Source organism: Eretmochelys imbricata, chromosome 13 (genome assembly GCF_965152235.1).
Source record: "Eretmochelys imbricata isolate rEreImb1 chromosome 13, rEreImb1.hap1, whole genome shotgun sequence".
In the NCBI taxonomy this organism is placed as follows: Eukaryota; Metazoa; Chordata; order Testudines; family Cheloniidae; genus Eretmochelys; species Eretmochelys imbricata.
This window is the reverse complement of record NC_135584.1, coordinates 25965608-25988656: the sequence shown is the minus strand read 5'-3', so window position 1 is coordinate 25988656 and position 23049 is coordinate 25965608. Positions and strand designations below refer to the sequence as shown.

The following is a 23049-nucleotide window of genomic DNA, read 5'->3' as shown; positions in this document are numbered from 1 at the left end:
GCCATAGGCACCGACTCCATGGGTGCTCCGGGGCTGGAGCACCCACAGGGAAAAATTAGTGGGTATTCTGCACCCACTGGCAGCCAAGCTCCCCCCACTCACCCCGACCGCACCACGTCCCTACTCCTCTGCCTACCTCTCAGTGCTTCCTGCCTAGCTGCTGCCAAACAGCTGTTTGGCGGCATGCTGGGAGGGAGGAGGAGGATCGGGAACGTGGTGTGCTCAGGGGAGGAGACGGGAAAGAGGCGGGGCCGGGACAGGGATTTGAGGAAGGTGTTGGACTAGGGGCAGGGCAGAAGTGGGAGGGGGCGGGGCAGAAGTGGGAGGGGGCGGGGCCTCGTGGACGGGGTGGAGTGGGCGCAGGGCCAGGGGCTGATGGGAGTTGAGCACCCGCCAGCAGGAGCAGAAGTCAGCGCCTATGCTTCCTGCAGTCCCCTACTTAATTCGCTACACATCTTTCAGCTTCTGCAGCAAACAAAGCAGGAGGCCTAAAGACAACATCCTCTTTCCCTATAGAACCTTGATTCATCCCCAGGGCGGGCCCATCCTATGTACTGAATGAGGCAGGGGGCCTGCGCAAAATAGTATGCGATCATGTAATTAAAGACTTTATTATAATGCATACTCACAAGAGAACTGAATTAAGAATGCACAGGCAACTATAGGCCTACCATTTCTTAACTTTGCAACCTTAATGTTATTTCAATATAGTTGTGTGTGTGATACAATATGCACACATATGCAGGTCTTGTTTATATTCCTCCTGGAAGACACTAGAGACAATCAAATGCCAAGGACCAGTAGCATGACAACGCACATATTAAAAGGAGTGAGGAAACAAAACCTGGAACAATTAAGAGATTTTTAGTTACTGTTTAAAACTGTGGTTTTTGTTTTATTGTGTATTTTTGTTTTGTTTACACTTATTAAACTGACTAAATGCCTGAATAAACTTCTGGGGGAAAACATCTCTAGAATTCAATACACCTGCCTTAAATTAAGACTTGAGAAAGCCCCACTATCCTTCTCTGCACCTTCAGCAGGAAAGTAATAAGAACATAAAAACTGCCATACTGGGTCAGATCAAAGGTCCATCCAGCCCAGTATCCTGTCTGCCGACAGTGGCCAATGCCAGGTGCCCCAGAGGGAGTGAACCTAACAGGTAATGATCAAGTGATCTTTCTCCTGCCATCCATCTCCACCCTCTGACAAACAGAGGCTAGGGACACCATTCCCTACTCATCCTGGCTAATAGCCATTAATGGACTTAACCTCCATGAATTTATCTAGTTCTCTTTTAAACCCTGTTATAGTCCTAGCCTTCACAACCTCCTCACATAAGGAGTTCCACAGGTTGACTCTGCTGTGTGAAGAACTTTTATTTGTTTTAAAACTGCTGCCTATTAATTTCATTTGGTGGCCCTTTGTTCTTATATAATGGGAACAAGTAAATAACTTTTCCTTATTCACTTTCTCCACACCACTCATGATTTTATATACCTCTATCATATCCCCCCTTAGTCTCCTCTTTTCCAAGATGAAAAGTCCGAGCCTCTTTAATCTCTCCTCATATAGAACCCATTCCAAACCCCTAATCATTTTAGTTGCCCTTCTCTGAACCTTTTCTTATGCCAGTATATCTTTTTTGAGATGAGGCGAGCACATCTGTAAGCAATATTCAAGATGTGGGCATACCATGGATTTATATAAGGGCAATAAGATATTCTCCACCTTATTCTCTATCCCTTTTTTAATGATTCCTAAAATCCTGTTTGCTTTTTTGACTGCCGCTGCACACTGCGTGGACGTATTCAGAGAACTATCCACGATGACTCCAAGATCTGTTTCCTGATTAGTTGTTGCCAAATTAGCCCCTCATATTGTATGTGTAGTTCGGGTTATTTTTTCCAATGTGCATTACTTTACATTTATTCACATTAAAATTCATTTGCCATTTTGTTGCCCAATCACTTAGTTTTGTGAGATCTTTTTGAAGTTCTTCACAATCTGCTTTGGTCTTAGCTATCTTGAGCAGTTTAGTATCATCTGCAAACTTTGCCACCTCACTGTTTACCCCTTTCTCCAGATCATTTATGGATAAGTTGAATAGGATTGGTCCTAGGACTGACCCTCGGGGAACACCACTAGTTACCCCCAGTGATGAGCTGCCAAAATCTTAACAACCGGTTCCCAATAAAAAGTTCTGATTTAAGGGATGTGCCCCAGTATGTATTTTTTGTACCAATAGGGTTACCATATTTCCATATTTTCCCAGGAGGAATTTTTAAAATTTAAAAATTTAAGCGATTTAAGAACCAAAAAGCCTGACCTGTCCGGGAAAATACGGATGTATGTTAACCCTGCCTAAAGTACTTTTTTTAAAAAGATGGGCCTGAACTAGAAATGAGCTCCGTTTCACATGTGTGGGTCCCCGCCACTCCCTGGGGGGTGTGCTAGGGTGACCAGATGTCCCGATTTTATAGGGACAATCCCGATTTTGGTGTCTTTTTCTTATATAGGCTCCTATTACCCCCCACCCTCTGTCCTGATTTTTCACTGGTAAATATCTTGCGACGACGGCTACAGCAGGGCCATGCGAATGCCTCTTCTCACTTTTAGGTGACATTGTGAACAAGAAGCAGGCAATAACTTCATCTCCTGCTGTCTGGTCACCCTAGGGTGTGCACATGTGTGGGTCCCAGCTGCTCCCTGCCCCCCTCATTGAAGCAGGTGTGCAGGGTTACTGTCCTGGGAACTGCAGGGCACCAGTGGACGTGGGGCCAGCTGCAGACAGGGGTGTGGGGCAGGGCTGGCTGTGGGCAGGACAGGGGGTGCAGAGTTAGCTGGAGGCAGGGGGTGCAGGGCTGACTGCGGGCAGGGCAGGGGGTGCGGAGCTGGCTGGAGACAGGAGGGTGTGGGGCTTGTTGCGGGCAGGGGCTGCAGGGGTGGATGGAGACAGGGGCAGGCTGTGGGCAGGGGCGGCTGGAGACAGGGGCTGGCTGCAGGCAGGGGGTGCCTGGAGACAGGGCAGGGGGTGTGGGGGTGGCTGGAGGCAGGGGCTGGCTGCGGGCAGAGTGGTGGGTACTCACAGGGAGAGCAGCAGGACACAGCCCAGGCCCAGCAGAGCAGCCGGGGACCCACCAGGCAGCAGCAGGAGCCCCAGGGCCAGGGGAGCAGCAGCAGCAACAGGGCTCGTGCCCAGGGCCAGGCGGCAGCCCACATGCCAGCACCCCTGGCAGCCGGAGGAGGAATTACATCACTTCCCAGCCAGAGCCCATCAAAGCCTCAGCGGCCCCTGCAGGGAAGCAGGTTAACAACCAGTTCCAAAACTGCTTCAAAATTTAACCACTGGTTCGCGCGAACGGGCTCCAGCTCACCACTGGTTACCCCTCTCCATTCTGAAAATTTACCATTTATTATTGGTCAGACACGATATTGCATGTATTTCTAAAGCTTTTTTTTTTCCCTCCCCAAAACAACTTTCAGGCCTTCTTAGTACTCATGAATAATTAAATAAATAAAATAAAGGCAAAACCCAATATTCCTTCTTTGCAAATCTCTTTCAATAGGCAAACAGGAAGAGGCGTTGGAGGTAATTACAATGATGCAGCAAGCAAAGTGTGGTGGAGTTCAATCAGTGTTCCACAATATACAGAACTCATTCCATTCTAAATAGCTGTTTAATCCTGTGATTTCTCTTTCAATCTCTCCCATTATATCTGAAGCAGCAATCCTTCACAGACTGTGGGTCAAACAAACCCATGGCCCTTTTAAATTGTGATATTAGAATCTTCAGAAGAATGCTGCAGCTCATATTGCAATACATCATCCAGATCTTAACATACCCAGATTTGACAGGATTTGTGAAAATTAGGGATGCCAAGCGATTAAATTAATCACAATTAACTGTGTGATTAAAAAGATTAAATGCACTGTTAAACATTAATAGAATGTCATTTATTTAAATATTTTTGGATGTTTTCTACATTTTCAATTATGTTGATTTAAATTACAACACAGAATACAAAGTATACAGCGCTCACTTTATATTTATTTCTGATTACAAATATTTGCACTGTAAAAAACAAAAGAAAGAAAATTTTTTCAATTCACGTAATACAAGTACTGTAGTGCTATCTATTTATCATGAAAGTTGAACTTACAAATGTAGAATTATGTACAAAAAATTACTATGTTCAAAAATAAAACAATGCAAAACTTCAGAGCCTACAAGTCACTCAGTCCTATTTCTTGTTCAGCCAATCGCTCAGACAAACAAGTTTGTTTACATTTGCAGGAGATGATGTTATTGCCTGCTTCTTGTTCACAATGTCACCTAAAAGTGAGAAGAGGCATTCGCATGGCCCTGCTGTAGCCATTGTCGCAAGATATTTACATGCCAGATGCGCTAAAGATTCATATGTTCCTTCATGTTTCAACCACCATCCCAGAGAACATGCGTCCATGCGGATGACAGGTTCTGCTCGATAACAATCCAAAGCAGTGCAGACCGATGCATGTTCATTTTCATCATCTGAGTCAGATGCCACAAGCAGAAGGTTGATTTTCGTTTTTGGTGGTTTGGGTTTTGTAGTTTCCGCATTGGAGTGTTGCTCTTTTAAGACTTCTGAAAACAGGCTGCGCACCTCCTCCCTCAAATTTTGGAAGGCACTTCATATTCTTAAACCTTGGGTCGAGTGCTGTACTATCTTTAGAAATCTCACATTGGTGCCTTCTTTGCGTTTTGTCAAATCTGCAGCAAAAGTGTGCTTAAAGCGAACAACATCTAGTGAGTCATCATCCGAGACTACTATAACAAAATCGATGGCAGAATGTGGGTAAAACACAGCCAGAGACCTACAATTCTCCCCCAAGGAGTTCAGTCACAAAAGTAATTAACACATTTGAGTGTCATCAGCATGGAAGCATATCCTCTGGAATGGTGGCTGAAGCATGAAGGGACATATGAACGTTTAGCATATCTGGCACGTAAATACCTTGCAATGCTGGCTACAAAAGTTCCATATGAATGCCTGTTCTCACTTTCTGGTGACACTGTAAATAAGAAGTGGGCAGCATTATCTCCCATAAATGTAAACAAACTTATCTGTCTGAGCCATTGGCTGAACAAGGAGTAGGACTGAGTGGACTTGTAGGCTCCGAAGTTTTGCATTGTTTTGGTTTTGACCATAGTTATGTAACACAAAAATTGACATTTGTAAGTTCAACTTTCATGATAAAGAGATTGCACTACAGTACTTGTATGAGGTGAATTGAAAAATACTGTTTCTTTTATTTATCATTTTACAGTGCAAATATTTATAATAAAAAATAATAGAGTGAGCAGTGTACACTTTGTATTCTGTGTTGTAACTGAAATCAATATATTTGAAAATGTAGAAATACATCCAAAATATCTAATAAATTTCATTTGGTATACTATCCTTTAACAGTGTGATTAAAACTACAATTAATCGCAATTAATTTTTTTTAGTTAATCGCAGGAGTTAACTGCAATTAATCGAAAGCCCTAGTTAAAATTAGAAGCACGGCAGACAACACTTCACAGGTGCTAATATAATATAGTTTCCTAAATCTGAAAGGATCACAGGCATTGTTTCACTTGACAAGGAAAAATCATGCTGAATGGGCGTTTTGAGCTTTTCTTTACATTTGGGTTATGATGTAAGACTACATCTATACTGTACCATAGTGCGGACTATGGGGTGTGATTTGCAGAGGGCACCAACGGGTTGTGCACTAACTGCCACATGTGGACACTGCTCACACAAACTAAAAGGTTTGCATTAACTACCTGGTTTGCATTAACACAGTCCTGTTAGAAAGAGAAAGAAAATGACTGTTCCACTGAAGATACATGTGTAAACAGCTACTGGACCAGAGGCTGCAGTCCAGTGATTAGGGCACCCACATGGGAGATAGGAGACGCAGGGTCCACTCCTTGTTCTCCAATCACTCTTTCATTATTTATCCACAGTGGAACAGCTCCAACAGGAGAGATTGAGGGAGCCCCTCATCAGAATATCTCACAGCTCAGTGGTTAGAGCACTCTCCTGAGGGGTAGGAGACCCCTGTTCAATTTTCTCCCCCAGCAGGGAGGAGAGACTTGATCCTGGGTCTCAGATATCCCAGGTGGGTGCTCTAGCCACTGGCCTAAAAAGTTAGAAAGTGGGTACCACAACCTCCTCCTCTTCTGGAGGTTTTCTGTGGATTGAGGCAGGTGCCTAACTCACTCCTGCTAAGAAACTACTTAGGCCCCTAAGCTGCCTGATTCTAGGAGAGGGGTTCCCACTTGTGGATTGCTAAAGAGAGATAAGCATGGAAGCCGGACAGCAGAGAGTTGCCTATCTCTGAGAGAGGGAGGGGGGTTAGCACACACCCCACTGTCAGTACCTCCCACTGGCTAGCTTAGGCAGCTCACCACCCTGTATACTGACCTTTTTGGATTGCATTCTAAAATGTCTCTCTCTCCTCTTTCACTGCATAGGGTGCCTAACTCAGAGTTTGTGGATTGCACTGTTATTCCTGTGATACTCTAGACACCTAAAGGTTGTAAAAGTTGCCTGCTGTGATACTCAGTGTTGTAAAGCCCAAGTTCCTTCCTGAGCCCCACCCTCACTACCTAATCAAGTCTACAAAACACAACACCACCACCACACTTAGACAACTGACTGTCCATGACCACATTGTATGGCTTTATTCCAGGCATCTAAGAGCACCACAGTTATAACACATCTAATCTATTAAAACTTTCGCCATATTGCATCACTTTTGGCACAAATCCTGTAAAAACTTTAAAGAAGTAAACGGCAGTCTGCTCTGTATTAATACAGCATGCACAAAAAGCAGAGGCAAAGAGGAACCAATGTTATAATGCATAAAAATTTCTGAAAAGAAAAACTCAAGTATATACTAGATTTCACTTTAGGAAAAAATGTTAACGAGTGTTTCGTTTCAGAAATGTATACAAACTGTCACTTACTGAGCTCTAACCTTTGCTCCCCATGGCAATAGGGACTGGGAACATCATGCAAGCAGCACAGTCCCTCTCACTGAAAGGAGGGTGTACAGGTACATACTTCATGTTGATCACTTGTAACCCCATGTGGCAGACTGAAAAACCAGCTCCAGAGAGAACAGATTCCTGACCTCCACTTCAAAAATGAAGTCACTGTGACCAAGGACCATCGAGTTGAAAAAAGATTTTTTGTTTTTTTTTAAGAATGGAAAACAGAAGACCTCAAAAAGCCACACATACGCTTTTACTTACCAAGATGATCCCCCCAGAGACTTCCTTAATTTATGCCATTTATGCAGCTCTTTGTTAACCCCAGACTACTAAGTATTTTTAAACAATAGTATTCTCCAGCAGTGCTCAAGCGAAAACCCTGAAAGAAAACACAAAACAAAAGAAGTAGTCTATATGATACAAATCTATCCCAAAATAGCCAGTGTTTTTAGTGAAAAAACTTTTTTAAAATAATAAAACACTGAAATATTTTACTGCAAAAACCAAAACTGCTTACCACTTGTATTTATAATACAAAATATTTTGTAGATGGTAGGAACATAATTATTGTGCTGATATTAGAATATAAATGGTATAATTCATAAAAATTGAAACTCAGTAATTGTGACAATTTCAGGATATTCTCTAGGAAAATTCTGTGCCTGCCTCTACTATTCCTCTGGAGTTGCTCACTAGGAAGGATGACCCCAAAAACAGAAACTGAGGAAGAGGTAAGAAGAGACTGAAAGCTCAGAAAGGTGGAGAGCTTCAAGTTTATATGACATCTACTAGCCAGACACCAATACAAAACAGGATCCAGGGCTACCACCAAAGCAGAAAGCCAACACTGTCTCCTTCCCAGCAGCTGGCAGCAGGGAGATAGGAACCTCACTAGAACACTGCCCTTGGAATTAGTTAGTGGAGCTCTGGTCTCCCTCCCTATCTTTCACATGTATCTTTGAGCTCTCCCTCTGGGTAGATGTTTAGTAAATTTTTCAAGCCCTGCATACTTAGAAACACGAGTCAAAAAACACTGCAGAAGAAGTTACCATCTTGGCCTGGGAGGTTAGGTATTAGGGCTGTTGATTAATTGCAGTTAACTCAAGTGATTAACTAAAAAAAATTAATCATAATTAATCGCAGTTTCAATCACACTGTTAAACAATAGAATAACAATTTACATTTATTAAATATTTTGGAATTTTTAACATATATTTTCAATTATATTGATTTCAGTTACAACACAGAATGCAAAGTGTACACTGCTCACTATATTATTTTTATTACAAATATTTACACTGTAAAATAACAAAAGAAACGGTATTTTTCAATTCACCTCATACAAGTACTGTAGTGCAACCTCTTTATCATGAAACTTGAACTTACATATGTCAATTTTTTTGTGTTACATAACTACAGTCAAAAACAAAACAATGCAAAACTTCAGAGCCTAAAAGTCCACTCAGTCCTACTCCTTGTTCAGCCAATTGCTCAGACAAACAAGTTTGTTTACATTTATGGGAAATAATGCTGCCCACTTCTTATTTACAGTGTCACCAGAAAGTGAGAACAGGCATTCATATGGGACTTTTGTAGCCAGCATTGCAAGGTATTTACGTGCCAGATATGCTAAACGTTCATATGTCCCTTCATGCTTCAGCCACCATTCCAGAGGATATGCTTCCATGCTGATGACGCTAGTTAAAAAAATAATGCGTTAATTACATTTGTGACTGAACTCCTTGGGGGAGAATTATAGGTCTCTGGCTGTGTTTTACCTGCATTCTGCCATTGATTTTATGTTATAGTAGTCTCGGATGATGACTCACTAGATGTTGTTCGCTTTAAGCACACTTTTGCTGCAGATTTGACAAAACGCAAAGAAGGCACCAATGTGAGATTTCTAAAGATAGTACAGCACTCGACCCAAGGTTTAAGAATATGAAGTGCCTTCCAAAATTTGAGGGAGAAGGTGCGCAGCCTGTTTTCAGAAGTCTTAAAAGAGCAACACTCCAATGCGGAAACTACAAAACCCAAACCACCAAAAACGAAAATCAACCTTCTGCTTGTGGCATCTGACTCAGATGATGAAAATGAACATGCATCGGTCTGCACTGCTTTGGATTGTTATCGAGCAGAACCCATCATCAGCATGGACGCATGTTCTCTGGGATGGTGGTTGAAACATGAAGGAACATATGAATCTTTAGCGCATCTGGCATGTAAATATCTTGCGACGATGGCTACAGCAGGGCCATGCGAATGCCTCTTCTCACTTTTAGGTGACATTGTGAACAAGAAGCAGGCAATAACATCGTCTCCTGCAAATGTAAACAAACCTGTTTGTCTGAGCGATTGGCTGAACAAGAAATAGGACTGAGTGACTTGTAGGCTCTGAAGTTTTGCATTGTTTTATTTTTGAATATAGTAATTTTTTGTACATAATTCTACATTTGTAAGTTCAACTTTCATGATAGATTGCACTACAGTACTTGTATTACGTGAATTGAAAAATATTATTTCTTTTGTTTTTTACAGTGCAAATATTTGTAATCAGAAATAAATATAAAGTGAGTGCTGTATACTTTGTATTCTGTGTTGTAATTTAAATCAATATAATTGAAAATGTAGAAAACATCCAAAAATATTTAAATAAATTACATTCTATTATTGTTTAACAGTGCAATTAATCCTGCAATTAACCACGATTAATTTTTTTTATTGTGAAATTAATCACAATTAATTTTTTTAATTGTTTGACAGCCCTAGATGTAATGTTAAACACAAATTGAGACTTGAAGTGGCAAAAATCTACAGGGTCTCCACCTAAGATGACACAGTGCCAGGATTAAGTAACAGTTTAGGTAGAAGGTCACGTGCATAAAGACTGATCTCTCTCTCCAAATAATGTAGTAAGAGGGATGGCCAGAGACATTGTGAGACAGTGAAATAATCTTAAAGATCTTAGGTAGAATTATGATACATTTGAGAGAAGTGCAGTTGATGTTTAATACTTTATTTTAAACACACATCAATATTAGATGTAACTGATCACTTGCCAGGAATTTGCTATGTGAACTGCAGAGGCTGAGGTGAATTGTTATGAAGTTCCCACAGTGGATGTTTTACACTTCCCCTTTATGCCTAGCATTAATGGTATAAGCCACCATGGCTAAACTTAACTTAAAATATTAGGAAAAGATAAGTTCTTGGCGACCATCCAGAAGTTAATGGCTACAATTAAGATTATCATAATGTTTAAATTAGAGTTTGTAGCAATAAATATTAAACAGGTTCGAGAACTGTTGACTGTTTATATTATTCAGCCAACAGCTCTTCCCATAATCCTGGTTTCAGAGTAACAGCCGTGTTAGTCTGTATTTGCAAAAAGAAAAGGAGTACTTGTGGCACCTTAGAGACTAACCAATTTATTTGAGCATAAGCTTTCGTGAGCTACAGCTCACAACTCACGAAAGCTTATGCTCAAATACATTGGTTAGTCTCTAAGGTGCCACAAGTACTCCTTTTCTTTTTCCCATAATCCTGAAACAATAAAATTTTGCAAAAAAATAATAATAATCTTTCTTCCATATTTCCACAATGTGTGAAAATGCAATTTGTTAGGATGTAGGTGATCTTGGGTGTGAGGCATATTGATATGCTTTAGTGGAATTGTATTATGTTTTAAAATTCCATAATCTTCTTTGAAATTCACTGAAAAGAGTGATTCTAGATGATGTCCCTTGACATAGTTCCATCACCTGAGACATTGTAACTTTTATTGTACATAAAGCCAACTGATCAACTCAAGGCGTGACCAAAGAATAAGGAAGAGAGGAGGTAACTTTGGAAACAAATTCCAATTGCAACTAGTCACTTACCTAAAAAGACTACTATTTTCACAGGTTAGGTCCAAATAAAGGGAGATTTCCCGCCTACCCTACCCTGCCCAACCCTGCCCATTTATCACAAATTAATTTGAAGTGTCACCATTGTTCTTGGAACTGGCATCCTGTAAAACTGAATACCCGAATTGTGAATTACAATTAGCCAAATTGCTAGCGTCATGTGAAAGAGAACATTTCCATTTGGAAACCATACAAATACAACTTTCTGTTCCATAAGAAAGCCAGGGTTTTATAGTAATGCAGCATTTCATTAAGATAAACAGGCACACTCAAACAGTCATTAAACATACACAGTGAAATAATCAGTTAATGTATTTTTCTGAAAATAAACTGTGCTTTAGTTTGATTTTCCAAGTGCAGCTAAGGAACTAATTTTTAATTATGGAGAGATAGCTTGTCACAACATTGACTATGGACTTTCTACTGAAAGGTCACTTTACCCACAACTAAACAGATTTGGCTCAAGGTTCTCGTAATTACTTCTGCCAGAAAAGTCTTGGTAGTATTTATAAAATTTGGGTGTAATCAGACCAGGAATTCATGTTTTGAAATAAAAAGGTTTTAACTGCAAGCTTTTTTGCCAACTATTAAGGACAACTTGGCTGAAGAACTCCAAATCTGATTTATTCTGCTGTCCCCACTGTGAAAGTATTCTATGAACAAGTCTGCAAAAGTCCAGAAATTCTAAAATAGTCCATGTTTTAATGTACAAAAATACAGCACTAAGATACTACGAACAATTTGAACATCAAAGCTTCTGCATGAGACTGACAAATCCAATTGCCAGCAGCAACTAAGAGAATTTTCCCTGACAAGTAAGAAGGCATGTCAATTTTTGCACAATGTTAGCGTTCATTTTTAAATACATGTATTTTTAATCTTCAAAGTTAAGGTCTTTTTGTACCTGAGCCCACATACTGATGTGTTCCTGATTCTGCAAACAACACTAGTGTCTTCTACTGCTACAGCTTTGTCAGACAGAGGAAGAGTGAAATTAGCAAGACTGTTTTAAGAAAGCTGTGATCAGCAGTGAAGCTGAGAAGAATCATGTCAATTTCATTTTGCCACTGTCTAGGAAACCTATGACCCATAGGAGAGGCAAACACTGAAGCTGTTCACATGAGAGGACCAAAAGAAACAGAGAGAGAGAGAAAGAGGGAGTAAGAGATTTTCCTATGCTGCAGCCAAGAGACTAGGCAAGGAGCATCATAGCAGAAAGCTCCAAATGCACAACTGTCAAGAAGCTCCAGAGTGGAGGGAAAAGAGTTAGAATTCTCTCTCTCTCTCTTCCCAACAACCAGAAGCAAGTTTGAGAGGACTGAAAAGGGAGAGGCGGTGAAGTGCAAGGAGACTTAAAATTTTTCAGATGCCTATTAGTGCAATACAAAAGGTACAGTCCCACAGAGGGCCCAGTACAATGTTGGATTTATTTTTCAAAATTATTTTATTTACACTTATCTAAAATTGCATATCCAAGGCTTGCAGTTACACAGCACTTAGTAGCCAGAGTGAAAAATATCTGTACCCCTCCCACACATGCACACAAATTGAACAAACTCAAAATAGAGCACTCTCAATCCAAAATAAGCACATTATACTAACAGGTGTTAGTTTTAACTTTTTAAACGCTAAACAAGTTGTCACCTGGTTATAAGAGACTGCCCTCCTTCCCGTGTCATACTGCATCAATAAAAGTAAACTGAGGCACTTAATCTGGAGCTCCCTCATGATAAAAAAGGAGACAGCTATTACCAGGGTATTATCCATGCATTCCCCTCCATTCTCAAACTTCCTCCAAGTCCATTCAGATGCATTAACCTTCCAGTTACACTGCAATGTTCCACTGTTTTTCTTTCTTTATTTTTGTTGTTGTTGTTGTTGTTGCAGTAGTAAATGTATTTACTGCTAGTGCAACCAGGAAGTTAGCAATTTAGCTATGACGGAATGAGCATGTTTTTGTTATTTTGGATTAAGGTAGGATACTGTCCATTTTAATTGTACGGGTTTCCAGAGCAAAGGATGGGGGGCCTGCAAAAAAACCCAACACTAATAATAGCATCCGCACTGAAAGGAAATAAAAAAAATATTGAACTCTGGTGGACCAGTGGGTTGGAAGGAATTCAAGAGTCAAGGATCTCACCTTAAAAACCCTGCCACCAGCCCTCCTGTTAAATCAGAATCTTGTCTGATCTCTCAACTCCAGCAGTTTCACACAAGGAGAGAGACTGATTTTAAAAGATAGAATCCAAAATAGTTAGAGCTTCATGAATTTAACACGCCACCTTGGATTAGACCTAAAAAAGCAATTATAAACTAGCATGCACCAAGGAGCACTGCCCAAAACACACCTTCTGCAAGAAGCACTGCTACTCTAGACAATCACAGAGCTGAAAAGGGGTGGCAAGGTTACTACTTGGAAGGAGAAGTCAGTGCCCTATGAAGCAGAGATGAAAAATGTATATGCTTGGCCACTTCTACTATCTAGACAGCAGCTGGAGGTGGGAGGCATGGTTTCTCAGCAGGGTGCTGCCCCCCTGGACTTCAGTGATGCACATTCATTGACATCTTTTGTATTGGCCTCAGGCTTACCAGATCTAGTATGTTTCAAGCCAGTCTTCCCCCAATGTTCTCAAAAGTTATTAAAGGACCTTATGCCTGCACACAGTATAATGGGGTATGAGACTCATTTTCAGCGTTGAGTATTATACTGTCCAATGTTCTACATATTAGCATGTATACAAATTCACCACGGGAACAACCTATATAACTACAAATTAGCTTCTAAATAATGTAGTCTCTCTTGCGTAGGACAGAAACAAAAGCATCTTACCTACTGTACTTCAAATACACACCAACAACCTGTGCAACCCCTCTTTCCCAAATACAACCAAGTGATATCAGAATCTTCCAGTCATATTAACCCTTTGGCATCCTCAACAGTGCGGTTCCCTGCCGCTGCACACATCACAAACCCAGTACACCTACACAACTCAACTATGATTCAAACCATTACCTAGAATGCAGTGGATCTAGTACAAGAAGTCTAATATTATAGACTTTTTAGATATTATAGATTAACTGACAAAACATACTGGTTTTAATATGTTTAAACATTCATACTCAAGGTATACAGGGTTTAGTGGTGTCAACTCGGTGTCTTACTCAGACTTTTACTTACCTTACATGGACAGTGTCCAGGGCAGCATTGAGGTTGTTTGTTGAAATGTAACTGTGCAGTTCCACATTTTTAAGTGTTAGGCCATTGAACGTTTAATCTTAGTTTAGAAATGCCTGGCTTTCCAAAGTGTTTTGATTTTTGTTTTTAAGGGAGTAAATAACTATACCCCTCAGATTTGCCACTGTTATTAATGTAAGATTACCACATAAGCAGCAAGGCCACCACAGACAGTTCCTCTCCTGTAAGTTCTACCGAGGGGCAAGTTTGTCAGAGCATTACTGCCCCCAGAAGTAGCAACTGCAGGTTTCTCTTTAGGGTAAGTTTTAAGCCTGCTGAGGGACACTTTTATAAGTCCCAAGAGAATAGGAGGACTGTGAGCAGAAGCCAGAGTATGGTGCAGAAACCATGAAATATGACCTTAGTAGCAAAAGTTAGGATCACAGAACTACCACGCAAAAATGTCATGGTAAAGCCAGGACATTCTACGTTAATGTTAAAAGGAAGCAATACAGTTCAATGGATAGGATAGTAACATAAGGAGTCATGAGATTCATGTTCTAATTCCCAGCTCTGCTGTGAACTTGCTGTGTAACTGTAGGCAATGAGCCCAAAATGATCAAAAGCAACCACGAATATTAGGTGCCTGACTTGAACATCGACTATGTTCCTGAGGTGTTGACACACAACACTCCACATGAAGTCTATGGGAGCTCAAAGTACTCACCACCTCTGGAAAACAAAACCAAAAAAATAGACCATACGTGTCTAAAAGCTGAGCACGCAGAAGTTGCTGTTTCCATAATTAGAGGCCACTTTTGATCATTTCACTCTTTGTGGCCCAATTTCCCCATCTAAGGATGAAGAATGATGCTTAGGTCCTGGATACCTTAATATCACCTTTGTAAAGCTACAGTGAAAAATGCTCATGAGGGTTTAATATCATTATGATAACAACTTCACCATTATAGAAAAGACTGTATCTGAGATATTTTCCCTTTAAACTTTAAGTTATGCTAAGTATTTGCATCTTAATTAAGATGTGCAATATCCAACTTTAAAATCCAGACAAGGCTCACAGGACTAAAATTGAACTTGTCATAACCAGAATAGGGAGCACAACTGCCCAAGCAGGACACCCTTATGAAATCAGAGAAACCCAGAACCCACCATTTTCTATGACCAGGTCACTTAACGCAGTTAACTTTCTAAAAATAATGCAGACCTTACAACAAGAGGACAGAAAGTTGCTCTATTAATTTATTTTTAAAAGGGGTGAAGGAGGATTAAACTAAATGCATGAAATATTGCCTGTATTTGTTCAGAAACTAGAAATAGGAAGGATAATGGATCAAGAAAGAAAAGTTACAGGATCCACCAATCCCCATATGCAACAGTGTCACTGACACAAGTAAAGGCAGGATATTGGATCTGAGGGTTGAACAACCTGTACCAGCCCAGCAATGCTATGTTCTTTGAAGTTTAAGTGATGACATGAACATGAATGGTCTAGCCAGTTCAACATTCAACACCCTCCTACTAAACTGTGCTGGATCCAGTTTAAGGTGTCCATAACTGCAAACTGCAGATGTAAGAAAGCCAGTAGACAGACTGACAAGACATGTACCGATTCACAAACAAAGCATACCAACTTTGCTGCAAAGCTACAGTGCTGTGTTAACCCCCTAGGGAGAATGCTAGGAAACTGACACAAGTCCTCATCTCCCAGGTGGCTCTGGCTCAGACCTGGTCAAGCTGCTGACTGTGAATAACTGAGCCAGCTTTGTTCAGGGATCCAGGAGCACCACGACAGCGCAGGTGTGGACACTGCTGGGGCACCGAGCAGGGGGGCAGCCCCATCTCAGACCTGCAGTTTCTATACACGCTGGGACTTTCACAGGACCCTAAGGGAGTTCGGCACCCAAGCCACACTGAAATTCAACAGGAGAAGGGCGCCCCACGCCCTTAGGGTCCTTTACAAATCCCCGCCTTTAGTCCACCTGAGGGGCACCCCGCAAGGGGTGAAACCCAAGCGAGAGCCCAGCCCCGCTACCCGCAGGAGCCGGGCCCGGGCAGCAAGAGCGGGGCCAGCCCCCACGCGCGGAGCCAGGCCTCGGCCCCCTCCCCCAGCCCCACGCTCCCCCCTTCCCCGGCCCGGGGCACCCCCGAGCCAGCCCGCTCTCCGGGCGCAGCCCCGCTCCGTGCCCGGCCTCTGCCCTCCTCGGGCCGGGCCCACTCCCGCTGACACTCCCGGCCCCGCCTCCGCCCCCCGGCCCTGTCAGGCCTACTCCCCGCGATCCCGCGGCCCGGCCCCGCCCTCACCTGGGGGAGCCTCCGCCGTGTCCGCGGCGGGCAGCGGACGGAGGACCCGGCCTTGGGCCCGTCGCACCGGGGAAGGGGTCGGCCCGCTAGCTGCCAAGCGCCCAGGACACCCACGGCAGCCCGGCCGCAGCTCCGCCTCCTCCAGGCCACGTGACCGAGCGGGAGCGCGCCGGGAGACTGGCCAGCGCGCGCGTCGCGGCCGCTAGGAGCGCGCCTGTCGCCGGCCCTGGCTCTGCGCGCGCCGGGGCCGGAGAGTCGGGGAGCGTCTGACCCCCCCCGCCGTCACCCCCAAAACACACAGCCTGACCCCCTCCCCCGCTGAGAACCTGACCGCCCCGCCCAGACACCCCCAAAACACACAGCCTGACCCCCTCCCCAGCTGAGAACCTGACCGCCCCGCCCAGACACCCCAAAACACACAGCCTGACCCCCTCCCCCGCTGAGAACCTGACCGCCCGGCCCAGTCACCCCCAAAACACACAGCCTGACCCCCTCCCCCGCTGAGAACCTGACCGCCCCGCCCAGTCACCCCCAAAACACACAGCCTGACCCCCTCCCCCGCTGAGAACCTGACCGCCCCGCCCAGTTACCCCCAAAACACACAGCCTGACCCCCTCCCCCGCTGAGAACCTGACCGCCCCGCCCAGTCACCCCCAAAACACACAGCCTGACCCCCTCCCCCGCTGAGAACCTGACCGCCCCGCCCAGACACCCCAAAACACACAGCCTGACCCCCTCCCCCGCTGAGAACCTGACCGCCCAGCCCAGTCACCCCCAAAACACACAGCCTGACCCCCTCCCCCGCTGAGAACCTGACCGCCCCGCCCAGACACCCCCAAAACACATAGCCTGACCCCCTCCCCCGCTGAGAACCTGACCGCCCCGCCCAGACACCCCAAAACACAGCCTGAACCCCCCCACTGAGAACCTGACCGCCCCGCCCAGACACCCCAAAACACACAGCCTGACCCCCTCCCCCGCTGAGAACCTGACCGCCCCGCCCAGACACCCCAAAACACACAGCCTGAACCCACCCACTGAGAACCTGACCGCCCCGCCCAGACACCCCCAAAACACACAGCCTGAACCCACCCACTGAGAACCTGACCGCCCCGCCCAGACACCCCCAAAATACACAGCCTGAACCCCACCCCAGCTGAGAACCTGATCGCCCCGCCCAGTCACCCCCAAAATACACAGCCTGACCCCCTCCCCCGCTGAGAACCTGACCGCCCCGCCCAGACACCCCCAAAACACACAGCCTGACCCCACCCCCGCTGAGAACCTGACTGCCCCGCCCAGACACCCCCAAAACACACAGCCTGACCCCACCCCCACTGAGAACCTGACCTTCCTACCCAGACACACACCCAGGGTACAGCCTGACCCCCCGCCCCGTGAGCCTGACCCCCCCCCGAGAGCCTGACCGCCCCTCCCAGACACCCTCAAGGCACAGTCTGACCCACCCCATGAGCCTGACCGCTCTGCCCAGAGACCCCCAAAACACATAGCCTAAATCCCACCCACTGAGAACCTGACCGCCCCGCCCAGACGCCCCCAAAACACACAGCCTGACCCCCCGCACTGGGAACCTGACCACCCCGCCCAGACACCCCCAGGGCACAGCCTGACACCCCCCGCACTGAGAACCTGACTGCCCCGCCCAGACACCCCCAGGGCACCGCCTGACCCGCCCCGTGAGCCTGACCGCCCCACCCAGACACCCGCAAAACGCACAGCCTGACCCCTCCCCCACTGAGAACCTGACCGCCCCGCCCAGTCACCCCCAAAACACACAGCCAGACCCCCTCCCCCGCTGAGAACCTGACCGCCCCGCCCAGTCACCCCCAAAACACACAGCCTGACCCCCCCCACTGAGAACCTGGCCGCCCCGCCCAGACACCCCAAAACACACAGCTTGAACCCCACCCCAGCTGAGAACCTGACCGCCCCGCCCAGACACCCCAAAACACACAGCCTGAACCCCACCCCCGCTGAGAACCTGACCGTCCTACCCAGACACACCCCCAGGGTACAGCCTGACCCCCCGCCCCGTAAGCCTGACCCCCCCCCCCGAGAGCCTGACCGCCCTTCCCAGACACCCTCAAGGCACAGTCTGACCCACCCCATGAGCCTGACCGCCCCGCCCAGACACCCCAAAACATATAGCCTAAACCCCACCCACTGAGAACCTGACCGCCCCGCCCAGACGCCCCCAAAACACACAGCCTGACCCCCCCGCACTTGGAACCTGACCACCCCGCCCAGACACCCCCAGGGCACAGCCTGACACCCCCCGCACTGAGAACCTGACTGCCCCGCCCAGACACCCCCAGGGCACCGCCTGACCCGCCCCGTGAGCCTGACCGCCCCACCCAGACACCCGCAAAACACACAGCCTGACCCCTCCCCCACTGAGAACCTGACTGTCCCGCCCAGACACCCCGAAAACACACAGCCTGAGCCCCACCAACTGAGAACCTGACTGCCCTGCCCAGACACCACAACGCACAGCCTCACCCCCCCACTGAGAACCTGACCGCCCCGCCCAGACACCCCCAGGGCACAGCCTGACCTCACCCCGTGAGCCTGACTGCCCCGCCCAGACACCCCCAAAACACACAGCCTGACCCCCCACACTGAGAACTTGACTGCCCCGCCTAGACACCCCCAAAACACACAGCCTGACCCACTTGCCACTGAGAACCTGACCACGCCGCCCAGACACGCCCAGGGCACAGCCTGACCCCCGCCCCGAGAGTCTGACCGCCCCGCCCAGACACCCAGGGCACAGCCTGACCCCCCCCCCCAGAGTCTGACCGCCCCGCCCAGACACCCCAGGGCACAGCCTGACCCCCTGCCACCCGGACAGCCTGACCCCACTCACAGACAACCTGACCGACCCGCCAGACACCCCCAGGGCACAACCTGCCCCCCCCCTCCCCGGAGAGCCTGACCGCCCCGCCCAGACACCCCCAGAGCACAGCCTGACCCCCACTGAGAGCCTGACCACCACCACCCCCAGACACCCCCAGGGCACACTCTGACCCCCACTGAAAGCCTAACCCCCCAATGTCCCAGGGCAGTGTCTGACCCCCCTGAGTGCGCCCCCGACACCCGCAGGGCACAGCCTGACCCCCCCACCGAGAACCTGACTCACCAGATTCCACCTGGAGCATAGTCTGACCCCCCTCAAGTGGGCCCCTGAGACCCCCAGGGCACAGTCTGACCCCTCCACTTGGAGAAACTCCTGACACCCCCAGGGCACTGCCTGACGTCCCCCCCCCCCCAGCATCAAAGACATCCCTTGGGTTGGGGACCTCCCCTCCAGCTGCTTGGGAAGACCCCTCAGTCCACACAGTGAAGAGGAGCAGGAAGGAAGATCATTCCTCTTCTCCATGGAGATAGCACCACTCCACAGCCACCTCCATTCACCCAAAACTCCTTCCCTCCCCCCCCCCATACACCACCCGCTTAGCCTGAAATTATGAGAGATTCCCGCTCCACCCCTGCTGAGAGATCTGCACCCCACCATACATCCCTTCACCCCACTGAGCCAGGCTTTGCAATGAAACCCACATTAAAAGCCCTTCCCCCACCAATGAGTGAAACTTGAGGAGAACACCCATCCTGCTCGGCACTTAGAGTGACCAGATGTCCCAATTTTTTACCAGCAGTCTCGATATTTGGGACTTTTTTTTATATGGGCTCCTATTACCGCCCATCCCCATCCTGATTTTTCACACTTGCTATCTGGTCACCCTATAGGCACCCCTGATAACTACACACCACACCCTATGGCAGAATTGTACCTTTAACAACAGTGTACTACGTGAGAGGAAAATCTCCCTCCCAGTCAGTGAAACAACAAAAGTTTTAAATACTGCCCTAAAATGTATCTCACTTGAGGAGCAGCCCCCCACAACTCCAAGCCACTGAGACTTGCCTCATACCTTATGACTTAGGATGCTGTTGGTTTTGTAACCAATTCTGTAAATAAACAGAAGGCATTTCCTGGACCATGCTGTAAAGGAAAATGGAAACCTTTACAGAAAACTAGTAGGTAGTAATATGTGAATACCGATAGTGCTTCCCTCTGAGGATCTCAAAGCACTTAATAAACATTATTAGATCATGCCTCACAACATCTCTCGGGGGTAAGTATTGTTAGCTTTGTTTTACAGATGGGTAAACTGAGACACTTAGGCCATGTCTATATTACCGCTTTTGTCACTATAACCTATGTCGCCCAGGGGTGTGAAAAAAACACACCCCTGAGCAACATAAGTTATACTGACAGAAGCGCCGGTGTGGACAGAGCTAAGTCAGAGGGAGAGCTTCTCCTGTGACATAGCTACTGCCGCTGCTGAGGGTGAATTTATGATGTCCATGAGAGAGCTCTCTCCTGCCTGCATAGAGCGTCTACACATGCAATCTTACAGTGGTGCAGCTGCATTGGTACAGCTGTGCCGCTGTAAGCTTGCTAGTGTAGACATGGTCTTAGACTTGTCAAAGGTCACAATGGGGATTTTTAAAATGTGTGTGTATGGAGCTAATTAGTAGGTCCTCAGTACTGCAAGCTGTTCCATATGGGCAGATCTCTGCACTTGTATGGAGAGCCAGTGACTTCAGTGAGTCTTTGCAAAGGATAAAGGTCTACCTGCGCAGAATAGCTTGAAAGATCAGCAGCTACAGGATTTTGTGCCTAATGCTACAAACCTGTATTCATATGAGTAGTGCTAAGGTGATACAGGACGTCTGTGACATTGGGAACAGAAGTCAGATCTTCTGCATGAACTCTCAGGCAACCAAGACTCAAATAGGGATTTAGGCCCAGATTCGCAGAGGTATTTAGGCTCCTAACTTCTGTTGAAATTAATGGAAGTTAGGAACCTAGCTACCATTGTGGATCTGGGCCTTATAGCTCAAGTCAACACCCTTTCTGGAGGTGCGTTCTTGGTGCTTTTCATTGGAGAACATTTGTTCATCTAGTCCCTTGGGCCCTGATCATCAAAGGATCTAGGCCTTTGGGAGTTAAGCACCTAAATACCTTTGAGGATCTGGGCTTTAGTACCTGTTTTTTTCCTCTGGGTCATACTGGCGGCCTTTGTCTGCCTACAGCCTGCTGAAAAATGAAGGAAAACTCGCTATGAGGGGATTCCTTCTGACATCTCAACAGAAGAGAGGGAGGGAGCCTCATTCAGAATCTGAGAAGAAGAGGAGTTTTAGGCACATTTAATTTTACGCCAGTGAGTTCCTGTTTGCCTGGAATATTGTTCATAAGAATAGCAGCTCCCTATGCTCTGGTTTATTCAATTTCCTATCTATTAAGGCAATGTACACATCGAACGTTTGCAATCCTGAGAAGCCAGCAATACTTAAATTTAGACCGGACCTCTTTAGGGTCTGTCATAAATATAAAGGGAAAGGTAAACCCCTTTAAAATCCCTCCTGCCCGGAGGAAAAATCCTCTCACCTGTAAGGGGTTAAGAAGCTAAAGGTAACCTCGCTGGCACCTGACCAAAATGACCAATGAGGAGACAAGATACTTTCAAAAGCTGGGAGGAGGGAGAGAAACAAAGGGTCTGTGTCTGTCTATATGCTGCTTTTGCAGGGGATAGAACAGGAATGGAGTCTTAGAACTTTTAGTAGGTAATCTAGCTAGGTATGTGTTAGATTATGATTTCTTTAAATGGCTGGGAAAAGAACTGTGCTGAATAGAATGACTATTTCTGTCTGTGTGTCTTTTTTGTAACTTAAGGTTTTGCCTAGAGGGATTCTCTATGTTTTGAATCTAATTACCCTGTAAGGTATCTACCATCCTGATTTTACAGAGGTGATTCTTTTACTTCTATTTCTATTAAAAGTCTTCTTGTAAGAAAACTGAATGCTTTTTCATTGTTCTCAGATCCAAGGGTTTAAGTCTGTGGTCACCTATGCAACTTGGTGAGGATTTTTGCCAAACCTTTCCCAGGAAGTGGGGTGCAAGGGTTGGGAGGATTTTGGGGGGAAAGACATGTCCAAACTACGTTTCCCAGTAAACCCAGTTAGAGTTTGGTGATGGCAGTGGATATTCCAAGGACAAAGGATAAAATTAATTTGTACCTTGGGGAAGTTTTAACCTAAGATGGTAAAAGTAAACTTAGGAGGTTTTCATGCAGGTCCCCACATCTGTACCCTAGAGTTCAGAGTGGGGGAGGAACCTTGACAGGGTCTGAAAATCTTCCTTTTACCACTCCTGTTTTCAAACCTTCTTCTGTGCTGCCCCCAATGTGGGAAGCCCCTCTTCATGTTCTAATCTCCACCAAACCCACAAAACCAGTCCATGCTGAAAGAAATTAAGTATTAGATTATAATCTTTTTTTTAAAAAAAAACAGCAATCAAAAAACCCCTACCTTCTCTAGGTTTCCTTCTGCACCCTGTACTCTCGTGTCTAGGTTGCAAACTCCTTGAGGCAGATACTGTTGTAATTTGTGTGTCTAGGTTAGCACCCAACACATTATCAATGCATAAATAACAATAACTAGCCAGATGCATTATTTTTCAATGGAAGAGTTTAACTGATGGTATGATACCATATGTGATGATTTGTCATCACTCTACCCTTTGAGCT

General features: G+C 45.8%; 1 protein-coding gene across 5 annotated transcripts in view; it reads right to left on the bottom strand.

Moving 5' to 3' along the window:
• NCOA6 (nuclear receptor coactivator 6) overlaps nt 1-16574 on the bottom strand; it is a 72378-nt gene extending 55804 nt beyond the window's left edge. For 2 of the 5 annotated variants that reach the window (XM_077831876.1, XM_077831880.1), the window contains exons 1-2: nt 16436-16574; nt 7292-7409 (exon numbers count right to left, since the gene is read on the bottom strand). The gene's annotated coding sequence lies outside the window, so the exon portion shown is untranslated. Of the gene's footprint in view, nt 1-3141; nt 3162-7003; nt 7024-7291; nt 7410-16435 lie in introns of those variants that run through there. The other 3 variants (XM_077831877.1, XM_077831878.1, XM_077831879.1) reach the window with 3 other exon arrangements.
• Between the last annotated feature and the right edge of the window lie 6475 nt (nt 16575-23049).